Consider the following 14,116-nt stretch of genomic DNA (forward strand, 5'->3'; position numbering starts at 1 on the left):
AACCTGCTTCTCCATACATAAGCATGCTTTCTTGCAACTTGCAGAACAAATTATCTTTTTTTGTTCCTATTATAATAGACTAATTGTTTGTTGCTCAATGGTGGTCTGTGTTTCTTTTAAATTTCTCTCTTACTATGTCATTTTGAGTCCTTCATTCTATTTGCTGACTTCACTAATGTTTTTTAGTATTGCCCTGGCTTTCCTAAGCTACAGCTTACTTTCCTTTGATTTCCTTGTGGAACGTTCAGTTGCAAATAGCAGCAGTCGGCACTGATGTGCAGTAAACCCGTGAGCAGCTGGAGAGAATTGTAGGAAGGTATAAGGTAAAAACAGTATACTGGTTTGCATGCTGTTTACATTTGGAAAACTTTCTTTACAGTTGAAGGTCTCAAAATATAACTGTTAATGAAATTAAAGCATAGGCAGATGGTGCTTAGCCCACAAAGTTTCTTACTTAGTTTGTTGTCTTTTAAAAAATTGGCAATGAAAATGGCTCAGCAAGAACTGTTCTGACTTGAGTGAATAGAGTTGGTTTTTTTAATAAGGCAGAAAGTATTATGTTAAATAGTGTGCTTTAGAAAAAATACAAGATTCTTAATGAAATTAAGTTTAGGCTTTTTCATATTTGAACATTTTTGTCACAACTAGGGGATTAAAATTGGTTTTAAGCTGTAGTAAAAGATTGCCCTTTTACAGGCAACTAAAAAAACCAAAGGAATAGCATTTCAATAGGGCCAAAGCATTGCATTTTATTTCTCAATTCCTGCCTTTATAGATTTGAGATATTTAAGCAATGTCTTTGTTTTGAGCTAGTTAATAAGAATTCTAGATATGTGAAAGAGGTATTTATTGTTTTAAGTTAGCTGTGGAAAATGCCTCGTTTGTAATAACATTTTGAAGCAAAACCAAAAAAAAGTAACCAAGCTACCTCTTAAAAGTGTCTGGGATGGTAATGTCACGAGTTTTCTATTCTTTCTATCAAGGGAAGAAGACCAAGACAGACAATATTGAGATAACATGTTCTTCAGAGAAAGTGAATTGTTCTCTGCATACTTTAGTCTTGAAACAAGATTTGCTACACTCTCATTTAATGAGGCCTTGCAGGCAGCTCTTCAAGGCTTGTAATATATGTCTTTTATAAGCCATGCATGTGTCAATGCCTCAGAGAAGCTTTAAACAGCAGCTGTGAAATACGTTGGGGTTTCTTCTGACCTTTTCCACGCTTCCCACCCTTATTTCCCTCCCCTCTGTGAAATACGTTCTTACTGCACAGAACCAGGACCTTCACTCGTGATTACCTTAAAAACAATATCTCGGTAATCTGCAGAGGTGGAAAAGGGTGGGAGGTGGGGTTTTTGTTGTGTGCTTCTTTGGATGGAATATGAACTTTCTGTGGTTGTCTAAGTGTATCACCTGCCTCGGATCAGAGAGTTCTTAGCCAGCAGCTCTCAAGTCCAGAAGGATGGTGTGTGGGTTTCCCATGCCTCAGCTCCTGCCACTGAGGGAGAAGAATCTCCTACTGCCTCTTGTATCATTTTTTGGAGATCCTCAGCTCCAAATGCTCATATTTCACTCAATGTAAGGTACTCTTAGGGTGTGAGATTTACTGAGTGCATAAAGCGGTCTTGAGTACTGTCTGTGGAGGTATTCCAGCCCTGGTTGTCTGAAGTAGGACTGCAGATTAGTTTCTGGGATGCATTTGTGTGATCTCGGTGTTTAAGAGTTGAAGACTCTTCGTGTCTTCTGTCCCTCTCTGTGTTTTCCAATACCAATCTAAAATATTTGTCTTGAACACTTGCTTATTTTTTAGATATGTAAACAGTACAAGAAAGGTTGGGCTAAGGAAAGCCAAGATATGTTGACTTGACAGTGAGGCCGTCAAGCAGGCATGAGCTCCTCCTTCAGAGTCACCAGCAGAAAAATCATCCGCAAGGAGAGGAGCTACTCATGGTGCTGGAATCAAGACTAGGAGAAGACCTGTCAAACCTGGGGCAAACGGTTACTCTGGCCCAGCTTTGTTAATGTATGAGACCCTTGACTGCTTGTATCCGGAGCAGTGAGTAGGTATCCAAAGTGTCAATACCATTGCTGTTATTTCATGTAGAGAGCCAGAAGGGAGGAATGTCTCGAAGATACAGAGTCGCTGTATTAGAGAGCAGACTTACCTTTTCCGTGAATAGTCGCGTCAGTCACCTCTCGGGGAGTTAACAAGTTTTGCTCCTGTTGTTATCTTATACCAAGGCTGATGATGACAGGGGAGTTGTCAAGCTGTTATGATAAAAGGGAGCAGACTGCCAGGATAGTTCATGTAGCCTTTAATCTTTGTGTATGCCTGAGGGGCCTTGGGAAAAGAGGATGGCAGGGAGCAGGCTGGATTAATTTTTCTGAATGAAATGGATATGTCCTGGGGGTTGGCCTACTTTAAAAATAATTAGAATTCTTTGAAATCTGCTGTCCTTGAGTACACTTCATCTGTCCTGCGTCCCCTTTCTCTGATTCCCATATGTCTAGATCTTGTGGTTGAGAGATGCCTCGTGCCTCTTTGGGAGGTGTTTGTTTTGGCGATATTTCCCAGGGGTGCATAATTTCTAAACCCAAGCTGACTTGCATGTATGTGTATGGTGAAATGCGCACAGGGACTGCAGGTAATCAGAGGTACCTAGTTAGGTTTTTGCTGTTAAGCTGAGAACAGAGAAGCTGCTGGGCTTGTAGTAAGGCATGCGAGACACAGATTTTCAGATTTTAACATCATTTTAATGTTTACTGAAAACAGTAAGATTTTATTTTTTTAATTAACTTTTTTAAACAGTGCTGTATGTTTGCATTGGGTGATGAAGGTATGATTGGATCCTTACAAGGAGGCTTGGTGGTGATCCTTGATTGACTGCAGCCAGCACAGGTCCATGTTAGTGTAATGAGATGCACTGATCTTTGTTATTCCGGGTTCTTACTCCAATCTCATCCTCAGCTGAAGAATGAATACCTTAATTTATTTCTTCTTTTTCCTGGTGAATTTTTTTTTCCTTGTTCATTCTCTGTGGGAATTTGGGGAGTTAATTAGGCTTATTCTCACGATCCACTGTTCAACAGCTTAAGAGTTTTCTTGCGTTGCAGTAAGGTATTAAGTGATATGGATATCTGGGAGTAAGGAGGAAAGATAAATGATCAGACTACTTTTCTTGACTTTATCCTCTGTAATAGCTTGGGCAATCTATCTTCTAACAGGTTTGTCACAGGGTATAAAATGCTAAGGTTTTTATGGGAATAAAAACTGTTTCACTTTAAACTCTACAATTCATGTCTACGATTAAAGAAGTCTTCACAGCCTTAAACACTAAGCACCAAAGTTTTCACTGATAGACTTGGCCAGTTAGCGTTGCTGCAAAGGAGAGGCAGCTTGAAGAGGTTTTTGAACAGGTTTTATCTTGCATGATATTTGCAAGAATTTAGCCTGTACTGATAACTTGTCAAAATACACTTTGCAGCCTAATCCCAGCAATCCTAATTTTCAGGAATGGTTCACAGCTGTTAATTTTGAAGAAACAGGCAGAACTATTAATCTATTAATTTGGTTTATCTAACAACCATAATGTACTACTTAATGTTACCAAAGGCATAATGTTGCAAGCAGAATTCATTATACTTTTTAGGTCGATGCTTTAGAAATATATTTTAATGGCTTAACTGAATAATCTTGACTCTGATGCCCTGAAATACTCGTTGGTGAGAATGCTTTTGCGTATCAGAAATAAGTATATTTTATCATCTTCATTTTTTCATTCTCAAACCTGAGATTTCCTAAGTCCAGAGCAATATACTTTTTACATATTTACTAAAATGCATGGGCATTTATTTTTAAACCCAGTTTTACTTATGAGGAAGTTAAGGTTTCAGATACAGAATCAGTGTCTTACAGCTGAATCCATTAAATATTCCTGTATGTAGTTGCATGTAGCTGACTTTTGTAAGTCGCTTGGCTTTACAAATGGAAGCCTTCCAGCAATGTATGTTTAGGAGATCTATTCATAGTCTAACACTAAACCCCAACAACTTTCCTGTAGGAAGTCCATTTTCTCCCCCACATGCATTTGTTAATTTTTTCAGACCTTAATGTTGCTTAACTGTTTTTATACTGTATCAACTATAGGACTCAAAGAAACTTTAAACCATATGAAAAAGACTAGTTGTGGCAACTCTAATGTTTTATAACTAGTGCTGGTTTTATCCCAATGCATGTTAACCTCTGTGGTGTTCCTTTCCCTTCATACATTTTTGCTTTTAATGTTTCTATTTCTTTACTTGTTTTGATTTATTTTGCCTGTAGACTGAAGAAATGTGGTCGGCACTAGACTGGCACGTTCCCTAATACCCTCTCTTGTCTAGCTGTAGTGGCGTAAAAGATTGGATACAAGAGTGAGAAAATACTTAATGGGAAGGAGTTCTGCCTGACATTTTGGGTGCATTTTCTAAGGACAGGGTAGGACTGGAGATCTAGAAATACGTATTCAAATCATCATGCTGTGAAAAGTCACCATTTTTATGTATTTTTAATGAGAAGTCTATTGAGGCTTGCAGCTTTCCTGAAAAGGGAGAAGTGCCCTCACCTAGCGCAGGGTTGCTGGTTACGCACGTCTTCCCTCTCCTCCCAGAATTTAAGAACATGCAGCTGTTTCCTTAATTCTGCAGTAAGAGGGAAAATAATCTTTTTGTAGCTTTGGTTTAGAAGAAGAAAGGGAGATTCATACCGCTAAGAATATCTAACAGAAATGTGCTTTCATTTAGAGCGTAATGGCGTTCCCACACTGCCGTTAACACTTGCTGCAGGAAACGCTGGAAGAGCAGCCCTGGGTGCCGTGGGAAGGGGAGCAGCAGCCACTGCCCAGGCCAGGCTGTGTTACTGCAACAGCCTTTCCCTCCGTAGGAACGCATTTCTGGGATGGGGTCTGGCTGTGGTGACTCAGGAAACCACACCGCTGGGCAAGTCTGCAGAGTTTCTTCTGATGCTGTTAGCGCACCATGAGTGTTTGGCCCTAAATTTAGTAGGGACGTTTGTGTGCTGCCTTCATGCCTCCGCTTCCTCAGCACAGCAAGTGGGTCTCCTCCAAGGGAGAAGAAAGGTTTAGAGAGAGGCACTCTGGGTTGGTTTTTTTGTTGGCTGGTTTTTTTTTTTTTATTTAGTTGTGTTCTTTTGTTTTAAAGGTACAAAGGAAGCAAACCCTCTCTCTCAAGAGAGTCTCTCTTGACCCTTCTCTTGGGTGTTGAGCTGCTCTCCTGCCAGCCTGCAGGTACTTGTTCTCCCTGGTGCCCTGCAGAGGTCTGGAGGAGGGCTCTGAGCTGGGCTAGAAATCACTGGAGGAAATCACTGGCCCTTTTCTCTCCTGCGTATGCCCTGGGGAGGCAGCTGTGTTCTGTATGTGTTGCTACTAGGGCACTCTGTTTTTCAGCTACCCCTTGCTTCCAGCTGTACGTTTTGGGTTTTTTGTTTTTTTCCACCCCCACACTCCTGTTTCAAACTAGCTCGGCACTGGTATTCACCCTGCTTATGGATGCCAAATTTGTTTGGCTTGCCTGCACAGCTTGCTTCAGGAAGTCCTTGATCCCGCTCAGCGTGCGGCTGTAAAGGTGCTTATGTTGGTGCACAGGCAGGACAAAAATGCATAGCGGAGATGTAAACTGATTGTAGAAATGTATACATCCTACTCTGGAACAGCAGCTTGAAAAATCACCAAACGTCCAGCATCTGTCAAATGGAGGTTTAAGTCCACAACAAATTGGCGAAAACAAAAATGTAAAGGCGGCTTGTCTGCAGCAGCTAAAAAAAAAAAATAGTTTTCATTAATTTGTTCTGCAAGAGCTAGGTGCATCTTGTATTCATGTTCCTGGTATTCCACAGCTTACCTAGCAGCAGAGATGAAAAATATCACCGTCAGGTTTTGCTGTATATCTGCAATCGTGAGAAGATAAATGTCAATGTAATGTATCACAGTATTGACATTCAGAAGTCTTCCAAACTTTGCTTTTTAAATAAAACAGGGAAGTCAGACTTGAGTCCCTTTGCTCAGTGGGAAGAGTAGGCAAGTGATTTTTTTTGTTTTGCCACATTTTATATAAATCTGACTTCCTTTACAAATCTACAGTTGTGTCATACTGTCAAAACTTATTGAACTGGAAATGCCATGCTAAATAAAAGGAAAATATGCTGTTTCCAGGTAAAATATTATGCCTGAATTTACTTTTATTACTTGTGGCTTTCAGCTGCTCTTTAGTAAAGAGATGCACAGAGTTTCTGCTATTCCATGTTCTGTTGAAATTATGAAAAATGGAAAGCTGAATAGTAGCTTATTTGTAAGCTTTTTTTTTTTTAATTGGTCTGAGTTAAATGCACAGTGAAAAACTCCAGCTTTAATAAAATCAGAAAGGCTGTCCAAATTTTATCCTATGATCCTATGCAAAATTCAAGCTGGAAGGGACCTGAGGAGGTCCCTAGTCCAACTCCTGTTCAAAAGAGGGTCAACTATGGGCTGCTCGAGGCTTTGTCCAGTTGGGCCTTGAAAATCTCCTAGGAGGGAGACGGCACAGCCGCTCTGCCTAACTTGTCCTACTGCTTGGCTGTTTTGTGGTGCAAGGCTTTTTTTATATATCCAGTTGGGTATTCCCATCAAGTTCACCAAAGAACACACTGATGCCTCTTCATTGCTGTCTCTATATTTTAGTTTGCCATGAAACTTACTTAAAACTGTAGAACTGTTTAATTGTAATTTAAGAGGAAAAAAAATAGTGGGCTTTCTGGTTGTTTTTTGTGTTGGGGATTTTTTGTTTGCTTTAGTTTACTGGAACCATTTAGTGGGACAGTGGCTCAGTATGGTTTTCTCTATCTTAACTTAGAAGATTTGTCCAAGTTTACATTGTGTGATTAAACTATTGAGAAAATGTTGATTTGGGTAACGTGCGTATTACAGTTTTAAACAGAGCATATACCTTTTATGTGGTGCTGTTGTCGCTACTGTGCGAGAACTTTTAAAAAAGAAAGCACCTCATCCCAAAAGACTCCTGATTAATGACAGCAATAATACTGGCTTTGTTGCCAACCATGAGAATGCATTGTCTCTTACAGAAAAGGCCCTTCTACATTGCTTTTCCTTACCATTTTCAATATAATAGTTTTGCAGGTTATTGAAACACAGTGCGTTTTATTTCTTTAATATTTTGATTAGAGTATCTTCCTTGTGGATTTTTGGGTTTGTTTTGCTGATTCTGTTTTGATGTACAGTAAACAAGTCTATATTGTTTACTATCCTGTCCTGGTACATCTGTCAGTTCATTCTTCTCTGGTATTTGATGGCTCGTGCATGTAGCTTCTCTTTCATATAGAAGATCGAAATACTGACATCTTTCTTCTTTGGCAGCTCTTCCTCTTGGGAGGCACTGTCTCTCCCCAGCCAGACATAAGTATGAACCGGCCGCCTTACTGAGTCTTCCTGCTCCAGCTGCTGGCCAGATTTTGCCCTGTCAGACAACAGGCTCTCTTTCTCAGGGACTGCAAAGAGCTTTTGAAATTAGTTTTCTGACAGGCTTTAACAAAATTGTCTTTGTTAGAAGTTGAAGTGCAAGGCTAGCGTGTTAAGGTCTTGATTCAGTGACTTGTGTTCCGATTTAAACACCCGTTTAATGAACTGGATAGATTGTAAGTAAGCTTCGCTAATATCTTTTCTGTGTTAGACGCAATAAGCGAAGGGGACAGTTTTCATAAATGCGGTTATTAGCAGCTCCATTTGAAGCCTACCAGGAGCATGCATACTTAGTGCCTGTGGAAACCACTCCAGCTGAGAACAGTATTATTTGAGGGACCTTGACAGGCTTGAGAGGTGGGCCCATGCAAATCGCATGAAGTTCAACAAGGCCAAGTGCAAGGTCCTGCACGTGGGTCGGTGCAATCCCAAGCACAGCTATAGGCTGGGCGAGGAATGGATTGAAAGCAGCCCCGAGGAGAAGGACTTGGGGGTATTGATTGATGAGAAGCTCAACATGAGCTGGCAGTGTGCGCCTGCAGCCCAGAAAGCCAACCGTGTCCTGGGCTGCATCAAAAGAGGTGTGACCAGCAGGTCGAGGGAGGTGATCCTGCCCCTCTACTCCGCTCTTGTGAGACCCCACCTGGAGTACTGCGTCCAGCTCTGGGGGCCCCAGTACAGGAGAGACATTGTGCTGTTGGAGCGAGTCCAGAGGAGGGCCATAAGCTGATCAGAGGGCTGGAGCACCTCTCCTATGAGGACAGGCTCAGAGAGTTGGGGTTGTTCAGCCTGGAGAAGAGAAGGCTCCGAGGAGATCTAATTGCAGCCTTCCAGTACCTGAAGGGGGCCTACAGGAAAGATGGTGAGGGACTGTTTATCGGGGAGTGTAGTGACAGGACAAGGGGTAATGTGTTCAAGCTGAAGGAGGGTCAATTTAGATCAGATGTTAGAAAGAAATTCTTTACTGTTAGAGTGGTGAGGCACTGGAACAGGTTGCCCAGAGAGGTTGTGGATGCCCCATCCCTGGAAGTGTTCAAGGCCAGGCTGGATGGGGCTTTGGGCAGCACGGTCTAGTGGAGGGTGTCCCTGCCCATGGCAGGGGGGTTGGAACTAGATGATATTTAAGGTCTCTTCCAACCCAAACCATTCTATGATTCTGTGATTACTGGGCAAGTATAACCTGAGGAAAGGCTCGCCGTTGTTTTGAGATCAAGTTTAAACCAAAATTCCATTCTGGTTATTTACATGGAGAGTCTGAATTGCCAAGACTTACGAGTTCATAACAAAGCTGTTTACAAGGAGTGAACATTTGATAAAAAGATTACAGTACTTCAGAGAAATGCCTCTTGCTGTGCTGTTTGGATGGTGGGAGTATCCTGTGGTTAGGTTAGACCTGGTGCTGAGAATGCTGACTTCCCATTATTGCAAGCAAGAGGGATCCACACGCATCTATCTTTGTGTGTGCTGTACACTAAATAATTTAGGTGGTAGAATGCTACAGTCCAGTTGCAAGGAATTGGTGCATGTGGGAGGATGATGTTCAAATGCATCTTCTCCAGATGTGGTCAGAAATGCCAGCCAGAGCAGAGCGTACCTGAGCTGGAGACACAAAGGTCACGTGAAAACTCTTTTTCAGGTGGGTCCCTTGGAAGATGTTCAGGGCTGGAGGCTAACCCTTGGTGTCTTGTTAAGAGAAAGCAGTAGGATGTCTGTTCCCAAAATTGGCTTTGAGACTAATGTTTTGAATGTTAGTCTCTGGCAGCTTCAAGTTTAGATTGCTGGTACCACGGTGGATCATCTGCACTAGCAAAGTAGGTGTCAAGGCGGTCTGTTTCTGAAGTCCAGGTACAGCATGTCTGCCTCTTTGCTCAGTGTTGTGGTCTCAACATAAGCGTGGTGACTTCCATAGTTAAAAGATATTGCATGAAGAGGACAGAGCTAAGTGCAAGTCAAGAAGGGTAGTGGAGAGCAGACAGGTTCAATGCGCTCCATTTGAAGAAGTTTGTAGATTATATTATAGTATTCTTGCTGGCTGTCTTAAAAGATGCAAAGAACCTGACTGTGCTCACACAGGATGTGGCTTCTAAAGCAAAGCAATGAAATAGGTTTTGATATTCATCATGTCTACTTCACAGCAAAACAAGTAATGTCACTAGCTGTATTTGTCACAGAAAGAGTAGTCAGTTCCCCAAGATTGATTTATCTGTTCAATAATTGGTTCTTACTAGTTCTGTATTGTTGCAGATCTTTTTTCCTTCTTATGCTTCAAATGCATGTATTGTGTTGATTATTGTTTTATTTTAAGTATTTAGGACAGATAAGAACTTACCTCAACAATTCAGTAGAATATAACTAACTTATTGGCAGATATCACACAGATTCTCTTTAATATCCTACACAGGAATGAAGGGTCAAGGAAAGATGAGAGGGAGAACACAATTGATCAGAACAAGTGATTTTCCCCCACTTATCTAGTCAAGCAGTACACAAGGCAATGACATAAACACTCTCAGTTTTTGAAAACTTTGCTAGTTCAGATGAAACTTTCAGAAATGGGTTTTAGACATGTATAATTTTCATACAATGCAGCTTTTGGCTTCGGCTGGCTGTTTCTTTGAGAAAGCTTTCAAAATGGTAAGGTTGATCAAATTGTGAAATGCAATTTAAAAAAAGACAGAAATAAGCTGTTGTAAAGCTTGAGAATGGTAACGATATTTCAAGATAAATGAAAATCTAATCATGCAGTTTGCTTCTTAATAGCAAGATATATGAAATGAGATTGACGTATGTGTCTTTAAAAAATTGAGGCAGACAAGATATAGCACAGAAACCTGCATCCCTTGATCAAGCGTGTCCATGAGCAATGGATTTATTGTATTGTAAATGTCATTTATTCGCTAAGGTATATAAAACAAACGCATGCTTTTTAAATATCCATCTGTCTCGCATGATTGAGAAATAAGGATGAAGTTCCTCTGCGGGCTTTAACCAGTGCAGTGTTCATAGCTGATGCCTGGAGGGCCTGAAAAGCTGTCCTCGGCCGCTTAGAACATGAGGATTGATAGTAGGGCTTGTTTCTGAGGCTCTCTCTCTCTCTAGAGGGAGAAATAATAGAAGTTGGATATTTTCAGCAGCAAAGCTATGGATTATAAATTGTAGCTCTTTGGTCTCTTAAATGCAAAGCAGCTGCTTGTTTTTACCTGCTTAACTCAACAGCTTAAAATTCGATTACCTACATTTTTAAGTCCAAAAGAAACGGCTTCATCTATTTCTTCAGTCTACACAGAACATTCCTAAAAGGGGCTTAGTCTTAGTAAAACGCAAAGCCTTGCCCCCTCATAGTCCACTGTGTAACACTACTACACAGAAAAAGGAGAATAATCCCTCCTTTATGGAAGGAAATTAAGCTGGACAGAGGACATCTTAGAAATCCTTAAGAATCTCTAATGTCCATATGAATAAATATGAGTTCTATTTTTAAGATCCCGTTCAAACATACGCGTAAAGTGAAGGATATTCCTGGAGTGAGACAGAATGTGGAAAGAGCAGTGACTCAACTAGAAAGGTCACAAGCTTCATTTAATGTTGAAATTTAATGTTGCTGTGTTTTAAGCCTTTCACCTTAGCGAGCACAACTTCCCAGGAAAAAAAGATGGAACAGGTTTTCAGGATGGGAAAGAGATGGCTTGTTACTGCTGAACCATTAAGGGCTGTGGAAGAAAGTTCTTGGCAATTGTAGTGATGTCTTGAGTGTAGGTGTAGGACTGGATGAGTCCAGCTGCTGGGCACAAAAGACAAGGCCATGGAGCTGAAGGTCACGGAGTGCAGGAATGAAATGAGAAAGTACCAGAGAGAAGGTCTTAGTGATAGAAATGATAGTGTTATGGATTATGGCAACATTGCAGTGAAATAAAGAATTCATTCTCATGGCTGTTTTTTATCTTTGTTTTCCATTTGATTGCAAACACTATTGGAGTTATTTGTCAAGCACTTGAAAGTGTGTGCACATGTGTGGCAGTAGTAGAATACTACTACAGAAATAGTTAAACTACATGGATCAACATATAACATATTCACAAGACTGTATTTCAATGCAAGGCTATATTTCTTTTCAGGTATTAAAGATTGCTCTTAATTTTTGTTAATTGTTAAAGTTGAATAGTCTTAGAGATCTGCAAAGGAAAGAGGTAATTTAAGCAAGCAGGTCGCATTTCCTAGCTATGTGAATACTGTTTTACTAATCTGTTAACGGATATCTGCTGTTCTGCTAGCCTCTAATCAGCAATACAGAGAAAGATAGTAAAGCTCAAACGAAAAATCAAGGCGTTTTCCCACACACTCCCCCTCCCCGAAGAAGGGAAGAAATAGTCCAGGAGTCATAGATAAAGACCTTATATCTGGAGGCCATTTTGCATCTCACAGTCAACTCTGATGGAGATGATGTCTTAACCAATTGTCCATTTTGTTCTTAATGCTCATAATTTTTCCAGTCAAGCATTTACAAAATCCTTCTAGAGAGAAAAATTGTGGATAGTTGTCTACTTATGGTATGGTCCCCATTGTCCTTATATCCTGGGGAAAAACTTCATAGGCCAGCAAGGTGTTGGTTATTCAGACTATTATGAAGCGATTTATTATAGCCCAAGTATGCTTCCAATTAATTTTATTGTAAGTGAGAGATAATAAATGCCCTTATCTTCACTCTGGTTTGCTGGTCTTGACTTGAAAGTCTATTTTTCTATTAACAAAAAATGGATTTCAGTTTATCAAGCTGCATTAGTAAACTGTATCTTATGGTTGTGAGGTGTTCTATGCTATATGGTCCAAGCGTGTGTCTCTTAGGAAAAGCTTAGAGAAGATGGAGAAAAGCATCTAATACGTGACTCTGAAGACCTTGTATGCAAGTTGAAGGGAAGAGCTATGTTTTCCTTTTCATTGATGATTTTACAGTTTTCTAGATTACGCGAGCCATTCAGCACTGTTTTCAAAATCTGATTGAATGCATAGCATCACTCCAAACCACATAGCCATGTGTAAATGTAGTACTCCTGCTCACTTGGAGGGAGGAGACAGGAGAAAAAATCTTGCATTTTCTGCCATCCATTTCTGAAATCCACTTTTCAAAAGGGATTTCCTGATATTCAGCTTTTGTCTAGAAGAAAAAGTTGGAAAAAATTTTCGCCTCCACCTTCTGCCCTTCTAAAATAGGGTAAGCAATGGCACCATCTTAATCAAAGTACTGTAAACAAAACTGAAAATGTGAGATAAATTAAAAGGAGAACAGAAGGTTGCATTTGAACAAAATACATAACAAATGTTTACAGAAGTGGGAGATGGTAATATTGATTAGAGCCAGCCAGAATTTTGAGCATTTGGAGACTTCCCACAGCCTTCATCTGCTTAAACATTTTTCTGAGGTTGGCTCTGTCCCTAGAAGCAGTTTGTTGCACTTTTTGTTTAGAAATGCATCACTTCATCTGCTGCTTTGCTCCTCCTGTGATACCTGCTACACTGATTTGCCAGCAGTTGGCACGTTTACTTAAGGAACACATCACCTTGCTGAACCTCATGCTGCAGGGTACCCCATGGATTGCCTCCAGGTTGAGAAGTTGAAAAATAATTATTTTCATTAAGTTTTTTCAACTAAAACACGGTTTAACTTCCTAGGCAATAAGCCTTCCTCTGAGCAGATGCAACTTGACTTCACCTAAGACTTCAGGTGGAGAGTTGCTTCAGGAAAAAAAGGAAAACTGAAAGCAATTGGGTCCTTAGAGTCTCTGCTCTCAAGGCTAGGCAAGAAACGAGATTGTGCTTTCAAAGATAGGGATCAGCATCTGGTGGGCTTTGCTTACCTGGGACAGTTTTTCCCCTGCAGTAGAATGATAACTGTGCCCCAGGGCTTGGTGCTCTCCTTGCTGTTTGGCCTCTTCATGGGACTTGGCTGTTATCATGACAGCGTTCTCAACAACTAAATGACAATAAAATATTTTAAATGGCTGAATTTAGCATGAAGTGAGTCAACCAGCATAAAAATTTCATTTTTTAAGTATTTTTTTTTTAATTTGTGTGGTGTCTCATCTCTGGTATAGCAATCTGTATGGTGCATTCAAGAGCAAACATGCCGAACAGGTGCTGCTTTGCTGGCTTGGAGATCTGAGTCACTGCAGTCTCTGTTTGGAATGAATTACTGTGGATGGTGCTCTACAGAAGCTTGCACTTGAAATACCATGCTAAATACATGCTAATGACAATGTAGGCTGCAGTACGTATAAATTTATGTTGTGCAGAGGAAGAAGGAAGGTTATGGGTATTTGACAAGCAGTTGATGGTAGACTGTTAGAGTTGAAGCACAGCCTCTGTGTTGGCTGGTGGTTGATTAGACCAGCCTTAAGTACTTAACCTAAAATGACTTGCCTTGTATGATGTACAGTATTTGTCTTTTCTCAATTTGTGTCTTGTTCCATTAAAAGCAGCAGGTCAGGATCAGTGCAGGCAAGGAGAGCGTGTGTGGTCCCTTGTGGTCTCTGGTTTCTTGGGGACCGGAGAAATTGCACTTTGCTGCAACAGAGAATGCCACTTAATTAGCAAGGACATAGTCTAGAGGCAAA

General features: G+C 40.6%; 1 protein-coding gene across 5 annotated transcripts in view; it reads left to right on the top strand.

Annotated features, from left to right (window-relative positions):
- Nucleotides 1-14,116, top strand: part of GALNT7 (polypeptide N-acetylgalactosaminyltransferase 7) — a 74,275-nt gene that overhangs the window by 8,144 nt on the left and 52,015 nt on the right. Inside the window, exon 2 of one of the 5 annotated variants that reach the window (XM_075751885.1) lies at nt 9,910-9,999. The exons of the other annotated variants lie outside the window; for them this stretch is intronic. The gene's annotated coding sequence lies outside the window, so the exon portion shown is untranslated. The remainder of the gene's footprint in view (nt 1-9,909; nt 10,000-14,116) is intronic. 5 annotated transcript variants of the gene reach the window in all.

Source organism: Balearica regulorum, chromosome 4 (assembly GCF_011004875.1).
Source record: "Balearica regulorum gibbericeps isolate bBalReg1 chromosome 4, bBalReg1.pri, whole genome shotgun sequence".
Lineage (NCBI taxonomy): Eukaryota > Metazoa > Chordata > Aves > Gruiformes > Gruidae > Balearica > Balearica regulorum.